General features: G+C 39.0%; 1 pseudogene; it reads left to right on the top strand.

The window, feature by feature from the left end:
- Positions 1-712: 712 nt before the first annotated feature.
- Positions 713-1,529, top strand: LOC148724594 (uncharacterized; annotated as a pseudogene).
- Positions 1,530-9,652: the final 8,123 nt, after the last annotated feature.

Here is a 9,652-nt window from a genome sequence, read left to right as displayed (position 1 = left end):
TCGCGATTAGGCAAATTTAAGCCAGGAAAGTAAACAACTGATATTAGCTGAGATCAGTTTGGTGAGGTTCTAGGATAACAGATATATTTTCTAATTTTGATTTTATCAACTGAGTTAATAATGTAAATTGGTCAAAACCTTGAAACTCCTCACGGTGGCCAATTACATTATCAACTCAGTTAATAAAACCAACATTACCTTGTTATTCCCACCGACGCAGTACCACAGTTTCTTAAGATATATTTTCTGTCGATATTTAGATTTAGTCAAGGTTATCTATAAAGGGCTAAGCGGATAAACAGAGTCTCGCTCTATTCATAGATTCAGATTTTATCAACGATGCGTTTTCTTTCTAAATGTTTTTATCCTTTCTAGTTAAAATCAAGTGAATGGGAATTCAAGAAAAAGCTAACGGGCGAGTGGTTGGTTTCTTTAACTGAGCTACATTCTGCGATGACTTACCGGTAAGTGCTTTGATCGATTCGCTCCTTAATCGTGTGCATGTGTTCCCACTTGACTTTTTCTCGCGCGTAAAATGCAATAGTTTATATTTACATAATAAACATCATATATTGTTTATTTTAGTGGATTTTATAAAGTATTTGGTTGGTGCTACTAAAGAAAACGATTGAAGAGGACGGATAAACGAAAAAGTTATGCAAATAGGGAAACGTACCGGTGATGAAAGCCGTAAAAACGACGCTGTCGACTCCGAACATGCAGCAACATCTTGCTGGCCTGTTTAGCGGTGACTGACGCATTAACTGGTCTCCTTAGCCAGCCATTGTTTATCCTGTGGAAGATTTTTCTCTTTATCAGTCTCAATAACAGTGAAATAGTTGAAGATTGCTTTTACACAAGTGTAGTTCTGACAAGTTCACACTCTCTTCTGATGTTGGTTACTTTCGAGAGACTTGTAGCAATCAAATTTACGATGCAATACTCAAATATCATAACTGAGGAAAACATAAAGAAAGCTGTGTTAGCAGTTTTCATCATTGCATTTATTAAAGTGATTTCTAAAAGTTCTTAAAATGTTCCTAGTCCTACGATATATGGGAAGCCTGATCATTATTTCACGTATTCTATTTCTATCTTTCGCTTACTTCATCATGTATCGAGAAAAACGGCATCACCAAAGGAAGATAAATACTCAACAACTGTCCCAAGAAAAAGTGGAGAGATTTACCAAAGAGAACAAGACGCTTAAAACATCCGTGTTTATAACCGGTGCTGCTATTGTTCTCCTTCTTCCACTTTGTTTCTGTCTGATCGTTACAGCTACAGGCCTTTATAAGATTTGCCCCCTTCAACGAACCGTTGAGACAAACATGTGCCATGCTAAACTCGCTTGTTAATCCACTGATTTACTCCTGGTAACAAGAAGAAATGAGAAAGTTCATATTCCGGTTAAAAACCCAGGTCGTGCACGTAGACAATCAGTGAAAGAGAAGAAGATGGTGGAAAGGAGGAGACGAAGGTAAACAAAAGGATTGACTCACCTCATACCCAGATCTTACCGTGTAAATCTAAAGGACCGGGTATGAGACTAACGGTTAACGACTTGATAACTACGTACAATTATGTAAACTTCCAGCCACTGGACAAACAGCACATGACAGTTTAGGCATTACACGTCAGTAAATCTTTAGCTCACTTTGTATAACAGCTTAAATTAGTCCAAAAAAGGAAATTGCCAGTATTCGTGCCAATCTCTAAAACATTTCTCTATTATCTTACTTTTCTCGTTTATTCGGTCTAAAAAAGTTGCATTCACTGTTTACTTAGCCTCTTAAATCACCTTTATCATTACGCAAATAAAAATATTTCAGTCAAGTCTCTCTTTGATTTGCGTTACCTCTGTTTTAACTACCATTCACTCGCTCAAAATTGTTCATTTTGTGGAGGATGTTGCCATAATTACAGCTCTTAATCATTCGGGTTCTCAAATTTTGGGAAGTATTTCCTAAAGTTTTTTTTTAAAAAGAAAGTGTTATTTACTTGGCTAGGTCGGTCACAAATAGAAGCTCAAATGAGATGCAAACGTTTCCAAACATGTGTATAATTAGACACCATGACACAATTTTACCAAAGTTTCTCTGAGATTTTTCCCGGTAAGTGGCTTAGATCTAAGATATAGTGAAATTTCTCTCCATCCAAACACTAGGGGGGTGGGAGTGGTAGAATTCGAGGTGCAGGGTTTGCATTGCTTTCGAGGCAAATGAAGGAAATTGTTGTTTATTTACATCTTGATTGATATATATTTTCATATTACATGCTCTTGACAATATTATTTCCTAAAAGGAAAGCCGTAAAAATCTTGAACAAAAGCTCATCTTTCAAACCGGCAGTCTAAATCCCACAGGGATCAATGAACGCTTTTCATTCCACTAATTTATTCATGTTTTTCTCGTTGCCATGCACCCACCAATAACGTAGCTCCATTTTCTGCCTTTAAAAGCACACACGACCCACAATTCCTCTATTCGCTCCGACGAAGGGCTAACGCTCGAAACGTCAGCTTTTGTAATCATTACGGTGGCCAATTTACCATTTCAACTTTGTTGATATATCCTGATTATCGATTTACCTGTCGTCATAAAATAAAAACTAGCAGGTTTCATTTATCAGTGGATGCGGAGAAGGCCAAAGCAAAATTAATAAATATCGTTATCAGGTTGTTCACTCTCTTCTTTACATTCCCTCTCCTTGCTATCTCTCTAAATGCTCGACCTGAGTTCTTCTTGCAAGACTGACCTTTCTCATTTTTCTTTGGTACCAACAGTAAATCATTGGATTGACAGGCGACTTTAGCATAATACATGTTTGCATCGATGGCATATCGATGAGGCAAGTATCATAAAGGCCTGTCGCTGTAACAATCAGACGGAAACAATGGGGAAGAAGGCAAACAATAACAGTACCAACTACAAACACAGTTGTCTTAAGCGCCTTGTTCTCTTTGGTAAATCTTTCCAGTTCTTCTTAGGGCAGTTGTTGAGTTTTTATCTTCCTTTGGTGACGAAGTGTTTTCCGTACATGATGAAGTAAGCGAAAGCAAGAAAGAGAATACATAAAATAACGAGGAAGCCTGTAAAAAAAACCTACTACAATGATCTTTTTCATAATTATTAAAACCCCTTTCATGAACGCACGGATCCAAACTGCTAACACTGCTATTTTCAAGTTCTCATACGTTATAATGTTTGAACATTGCATCGAAAACTTGATGGCTATGAGTCTTTCCAATGTAACCAACATCAGATGAAGGTATGAAACTGTTACTATTACAGCTAAAGACTTGATAAAATAATTTCCAAGCGTTTCACTGTTACTGAAACCATACAGTGTATACACCCTGCACAGGATAAATAAAGGCTGACCAATGAGACCAGTTAATGCATCAGTCACCGCTAAACAGGCCAGTAAGACGTTGCTGTTAGTACGTAGTTGACTCCTCTTTTTTACAGCTTTTATCATCAGCAGGTTAAGCAGAACTATAGAGGGACAAGTGGTGATATTCATGATCATATTAAACATATAACCAGCCATCTACGGTACATCTTCTGTGTCGCTTTCTTTATTGGTCATGTTTGTAACGTTTGTAAAACTAGTCATGGAGATGTTAACCATATCGAATTGGAATCTCAATGCAAGTCAAGCCTGTTTTTCGGAACAACTGTTTGAACGAGTCGTTCAAACTAGCATGAAAACTGAGGAAGGTAGAGGCTGAGGAAGTCTGATGCCTATAATACTGAGGATCTTCAGGTAATGACGACTCATCAACACGTCCACAGTAACAAATACAGAACAAAGGCGAATCGGAAATGTTTAACGTCTTAACAAGATGTCCAGGAAATAAAGTTTATAACAATATCGTTCTAAGTATATATTTTCTGCTGGTATACGGAGTTTACAGTTCATTAACAGTTTGTTTCATTGTTGAATCTATTCACTGTAGGACACGCCATTTGGGGCGTGTCCCCTGGGTATTTCTGATTAGTGTGGTTTCAGTATTTATAGACGGTTCAGCGTGATTTAGTCCTCTCACCCTCGCTTTCCACGCTGAAATCGGAGTTGTAGCCCCACCCGCCCGCCCTTGTCAGTTTTATTCAAGATTTTGGAATCCAGGTTGAAGCGGAGTGGATTTCTTCGTTCAGAATCCGGCAGGGGAAAATTGTCTCGTTGTGCCCCCAGTAAATCTAATCCATAGAACAATTCACTATTTGTATATATCCAAGGCTGTGTCTACTTTAGTCGTACCATTCTAGCCTTCGTCGTATTTTTGGCCTATCATTGCCAGAAAACTTTTTAGTTTTGTGATAGATTATAAGTTGTTCAGCGGAAGGACTGTTCTGAAGCATGGTTGGAATACCAATTCGTTGTTAGGCTCTAAGAGATTTTACGGGCAAATGTTAGTGGTCGGTATGAAGTTTTGATTGCTTGACCACCGGGTCCCTGTAACTCTTAGGATGATCAGTAATGATTTAGTTGAGATTTGTTTAGTAACTATAAGGACGCTTGTCCGATTATACATCGACAAGAGGGCGCTGGCCTCGGATTAGGAGAGCACTTTATCGTCTCCAGATTATATTCTGAGGTAGTTTATGTGATAGTAGAACGCTTGTGCTTACGATAGAAAGGTGGCGCTGGCCTGTTTTCGGAGACCGGTTGTTGCTTTGAATCTTGTATTTTAGTTTGCGGCGTTTCTGTAAATGTTTTCCGCTCTCTTTTGTCTTGTCTTCTTTTGTTTTCATCCTAAGTTTAACACTCAAGGTTATTGGGACAACATCCCCGACCACGTGAAACCAGACTCCAAAGATCTCCCGAGCTTTTTAATGAAGTCTAAGGCGGATTCCACAGTTAAAAGATATACAAAAGAATGGTCATAAAGATCTTGGCTGGGATTACAAGTTGAATGGCCTGCATAGCTTAAGATCAGGAGGGGGTACATCTGTTGTTAGCAGCAGCACCAGCTTATCGAAACGTTTACTCAAATTACGGGGTCGCTAGAAGTAGGACTGTGCTAAAGACATGTATGTCCTTGAAGACGTATCTAAGCGTCTAGAAATAACTGATAACTTTGGATTGTAGCAGTGAGGGTACCTTAATTGTAATATTCTTTCTTGAATTGTATGAATAAATGTCAGCTTGGATTGCCTGAGCATCCAACCACCATTCCTTTGGTGTTGTATTTCTATAGTATTTAAGGGGAAAATAATCTACGTTCGCCTGAGCGCAGCGAATTAGAACGTAATTCATATTTAAAAGACGCTAAAAGCTGCTAAGATAAGACTACTAAAAACCGTAATTTAAGACTACCAAGACTGATATAAAATATTAGGAACCAACCAGTTACACTGTACATTTATGATTACTAATGTCACTGCCTCTCAGTTGTTTAAAAAGATTAAATTCAAAAGAACTTATACTAGTTGTTTTTCTAAGTTCTGTAGAGAGTGAGTGCCAGTCACTTGCGCCAACACCTCGGAAAGTCTTTCTTGCTGAAGAAGTCTTAGATTGTGGTACGTCAGGGGTGCCTTGGTTCCGTAGATTTCTGTTTTGGAGCTCGGCCCTGCTGGTTGGGTAGCCCTCTAGCTGCTTAGGGCAGTTTTGGTTGTTCACAATCTTAAAAATAAAAACAAACAGCCCTAGAGTGTTCATCATATATTGCGTGCATGTGGTTCTGTTGGCCCTTGGAATCGAATAACCCTCCGCGTGGCTTGGTTTTGAAGTTGTTCGAGTTTATCTGATAGGAACTTATTACATTCATGCCATACGGTGCATCTCTAATCGATCACTGGGAGGATTGTTTGTTTGTAGATCCTCAGAAGTATCTTTGTGTCTAGAAAGCCAGCAAGTCTATTTAAGAGTGCTATTTTTGGTAAAACTCTTTCAATTAACTGCGATACGTGAGGTTCCCACTTAAGAAGGCTGTTGACAGTCACTCCTAAGTATTTAAAGTTCTCAATCACATTGAGCTTATTGTTATTTAGGAGTATGTCAGAGTTCGACATGGTAGCCCTCTTTGCTACGATCATTGCTTTCGTTTTCTTCGTGTTCAGTATTAGGTTGTTGTTCCGCAGCTATATAGAGGGGGTAAAGGTTTATTTCACAAATAAATACATGGCAGCCCTCCAAGGGGCTGAATTGCGCATTTATAAAAATTGTAACAGAATATCTAATAGTATGACTGATGTAAGAATAATAATAAGCCTAAAAGTGAAATTGAATACTGTAAAATGATGAAACCTATTATTAAAATTAACAAAGCTATATTTATATAATATCATGCTCAATACAATATTTCATTAAAAATGTGTCCCTGAACCTATTTGTTTTCCACCTTGGTGTTTCAAAACGCCTGCATCGTCTTAGATGGTAAGACGACTTATGGGCTGAGGGTAAAAGATTTCTTAACCGGTTACTCTTATCATTTAAAATACAGTTAAAGGTCTTCTTGCAAATATTTTCATTGTAACGTTCAATGCTTGGTAGTTTAGTGCTGACTAAAGCATCGCTGTAGTCTATCCCCGGGAAAATAATAGCCAGCGCCCTTTTCTGGACACGCTTCAGCTCCCTCTTGAGTTACAATGGCAGCGAGTAATAGAACGCCGGTACCGCATAACTAAGTACAGATCGAATGGAAGTGCAATAGAATAAGACTAATTCACTTGTCGGGAGTCTCGCCCTCTTAAGCTGCACCAAAAAATACAAACGTTTAGAGGCCTTGTTTATAACCCCACTAACATGCTCGTTCCTAGACAGGTCATCACTTATGGTGACCCTAAGGAGTTTTGCAGACTTTACGGTATCCACACCTCTCCCATTAACTTTAATTGGAGGAAACTCCTGCTTATGTTTACTGAAAGTAATTCGAAGCTCTTTACATTTATCATTGTTCAGTTGTACTCTATCTTTAGAGGACCATTTCGTTACACGGTCAGCTATTTTTTGCGAAATACTTGCCTTTCCTTTGATGACAACTTCTGAGGTCGTAGTGTCATCAACATATTTCCACATTTCGCATTTATGCCACTACTTACTTCAAGATCATTAATAGGCACAAGAAATAACCACGGCCCTAGCTTTGTTCCTTGTGGGACGCCGGACGGAACTGACTCCCACTCGGAAAAACAAACCTTTGCAAGTTTAATTCGCTGAAAACGGCCCGATAAAATATCTATGATCCAATTAATTATCTGTTTGGGGATCTCCGAGACGGTCAGCTTCCTAACTAAAATGTCATGATCTATAAGATCAAAAGCCTTCCTATAATCGTATAGTGTGGCTATCACGGTGGTGCCGTTTCCGTCAGTCGCTTGTGCCCATCGGTGAATCATGTGAATCAGAGCTTGGTTTGTAGAGGAGTTCGGCACAACCCAATAGTGGCTTGGATCCAAAACTCTCAAGACGGCTGGTTTGACAACACATTCCTCTGCCACCTTAGAGAGGCATGCCGTCAGTGAGATTGGTCTCAAGTCTTTCTTGAGATCTTCTACGGGCCTCCTCTTGGGTAGGGGGGGTCACATCAGCAAGTTTCCATATATGTGGCAAGCACTGCTCTCTAAGTGACGCATTGATGATTTTGCTGAGCTTGGATAGCAATCGTAGAATCCGTAGCTCTGATATTTCATGTAGATCTGGCGTATCAATCTCAATGGGTACCTTGACCAGTGGTTGCGTCAGGCGATACTCCTCAAGAGATGTTCTGGAGGTTAGAAGTTATTTTGAGAACTGCGGTTTCGAAGGTAGGACTCGAATGATGAGTTTCAGTGTCGTCAGCGTAAAGAAAACATGAAGCCCTCTGATGTTGTTGACAATAGCCCTCTTTGGAAAAGAGTGATAGCCTGGGAACGAAGTCACGCCGCAAGCACTTATGGGATTAATTGGGGGGACGTGGGTAAAAACAAATATGGCGGAAATTAGCGCGGAATGTAATTGTGGCGATGACAGCAAGATTTCAACAAAAGTAGATGGTAATAAGAAAAATACCAGACGAATGTACCGTGAAACAGGTGCAGCGATGGCTCCTTTGCCGTGAGCTAAAACAACTGGAAATAAAATGAAGCTCGTTCAAAGATAGGGTAATTTGAAAACTCCTTATTAGTGCCCCTGTTCTTTTCGTTATGTTGTTGAAGAATATTGTCTGTACCTACTTTGGTATTTTTTTCCGTTGTAGAGTAAAGGACTACATAGCTGGTGGCCTAAGCTCCAAGATTAAGGACCCTGATGGTGGAATCCATTTAGCGAAAGCTAAGGCTAGCGTGAGACTCATGGAGGAAGTAAACGCTAAGGAACTCAAAGAAAAGAAAACAATTTTTTCCAAGTGGATAGCTGAATTTAACTGATTGATAACCTCGCTAAAAATTTTTCGACTCCAATAATATGAAAGATTGTTCCTTATGATTATTACTATGTCCTGGATAGTTGAATTCCTTCACTTTTAAATAAGCCATCCACAGTAAAGATTTCATTAAAGTAAACAATGGGTTTGGAATATCATTTCAGATTTTCTTAGAGATATTTTCTGAATTTGTCCCCATGACTAATAGCAATTGCTTCATGTTGAATCTGGGACAGAACAAAATAGTTTACGATACCCAAATGTTGGAGAAAGGTCTGTTACAATTGCTTATATTGTTACAAGCGACAATGTTTCGGTAGTAAGTTCAATAACGTGCAAAATTAGCAAATTATTATTATGTATGTCATCAACAGCCTCTCAAGTCTAATCTTGAAAGGCCAAATTTAACACGTGGATAAGCAAGTTCTACAAAAATGTGCTCATTGTAAAATGCCTCAAGTTTTGGGAGCACTGAGCTCTAGAGTTCAGGATTAAAGTTCAATGTTGAAATAAAAACACCTTCAGTGTCTACAATTAATCTTTCGGGAAGATCATTAACTACCTTTACCAAGATCAACAACTTGACGAAAAGAACAGGCCACTTATAAGAAATTTTCAAATTACTCTTAAGTTCTCCTACCTTTGAACAAGCTTCATTTTATTTCTAGTTGTTTTAGCTCCACGGCAATGGAGCTATCGCTGCAGCTGTTTCACGGTACATTCTTCTGGTATTTTTCGAGGTAAAATTGCTCCAGGTACATCTTCTTCTCTTAGATTAATGCTTTCTGATTTTCTACTTTCGATAACTTTGATCTTATTACCATCTACTTCTGTTGAAATCTTGCTGTCATCGGTACAATCACATTCCGCTCTAGTTTCCACCATATTTGTTTTTACCCGCGTCCCCCCAATTAATCCCATAAGTGCTTGAGGCGTGACTTCGTTCCCAGGCTATCACTCTTTTCCAAAGTGGGCTATACACTGTTGATGTGTATACAGAATAGGGTTGGGCCTGGTACGGATCCTTAGGACACTCCAGGGGTGACAATTCTCTCATTTGAGTCAGTCCCTTTATTTTGGATTGTAGCTGTTCATTTGCAAACTGCTCGTGGATTTTTGACACTACAGGAAGAACGGAAACTGGCCGGTAGTTCCATCTGTCAGATTTTGCTCCGCCATTGAACATTCGCCCTTCGCAGCTTTTTTCTACCCGTTAATGGTGTCATCGTTCATGAGTTTAAAGCTTGTTGTTTTAGGTTAGGCAGCAAATGTGTTTTTCAAAAATATCAGTTTATTCGACTCTTG

The sequence above is a fragment of the Stylophora pistillata genome, chromosome 8 (genome assembly GCF_964205215.1).
Source record: "Stylophora pistillata chromosome 8, jaStyPist1.2, whole genome shotgun sequence".
Lineage (NCBI taxonomy): Eukaryota > Metazoa > Cnidaria > Anthozoa > Scleractinia > Pocilloporidae > Stylophora > Stylophora pistillata.
Note: the sequence above shows the minus strand (reverse complement) of the source record. Positions and strands in the feature narration are given on the sequence as shown.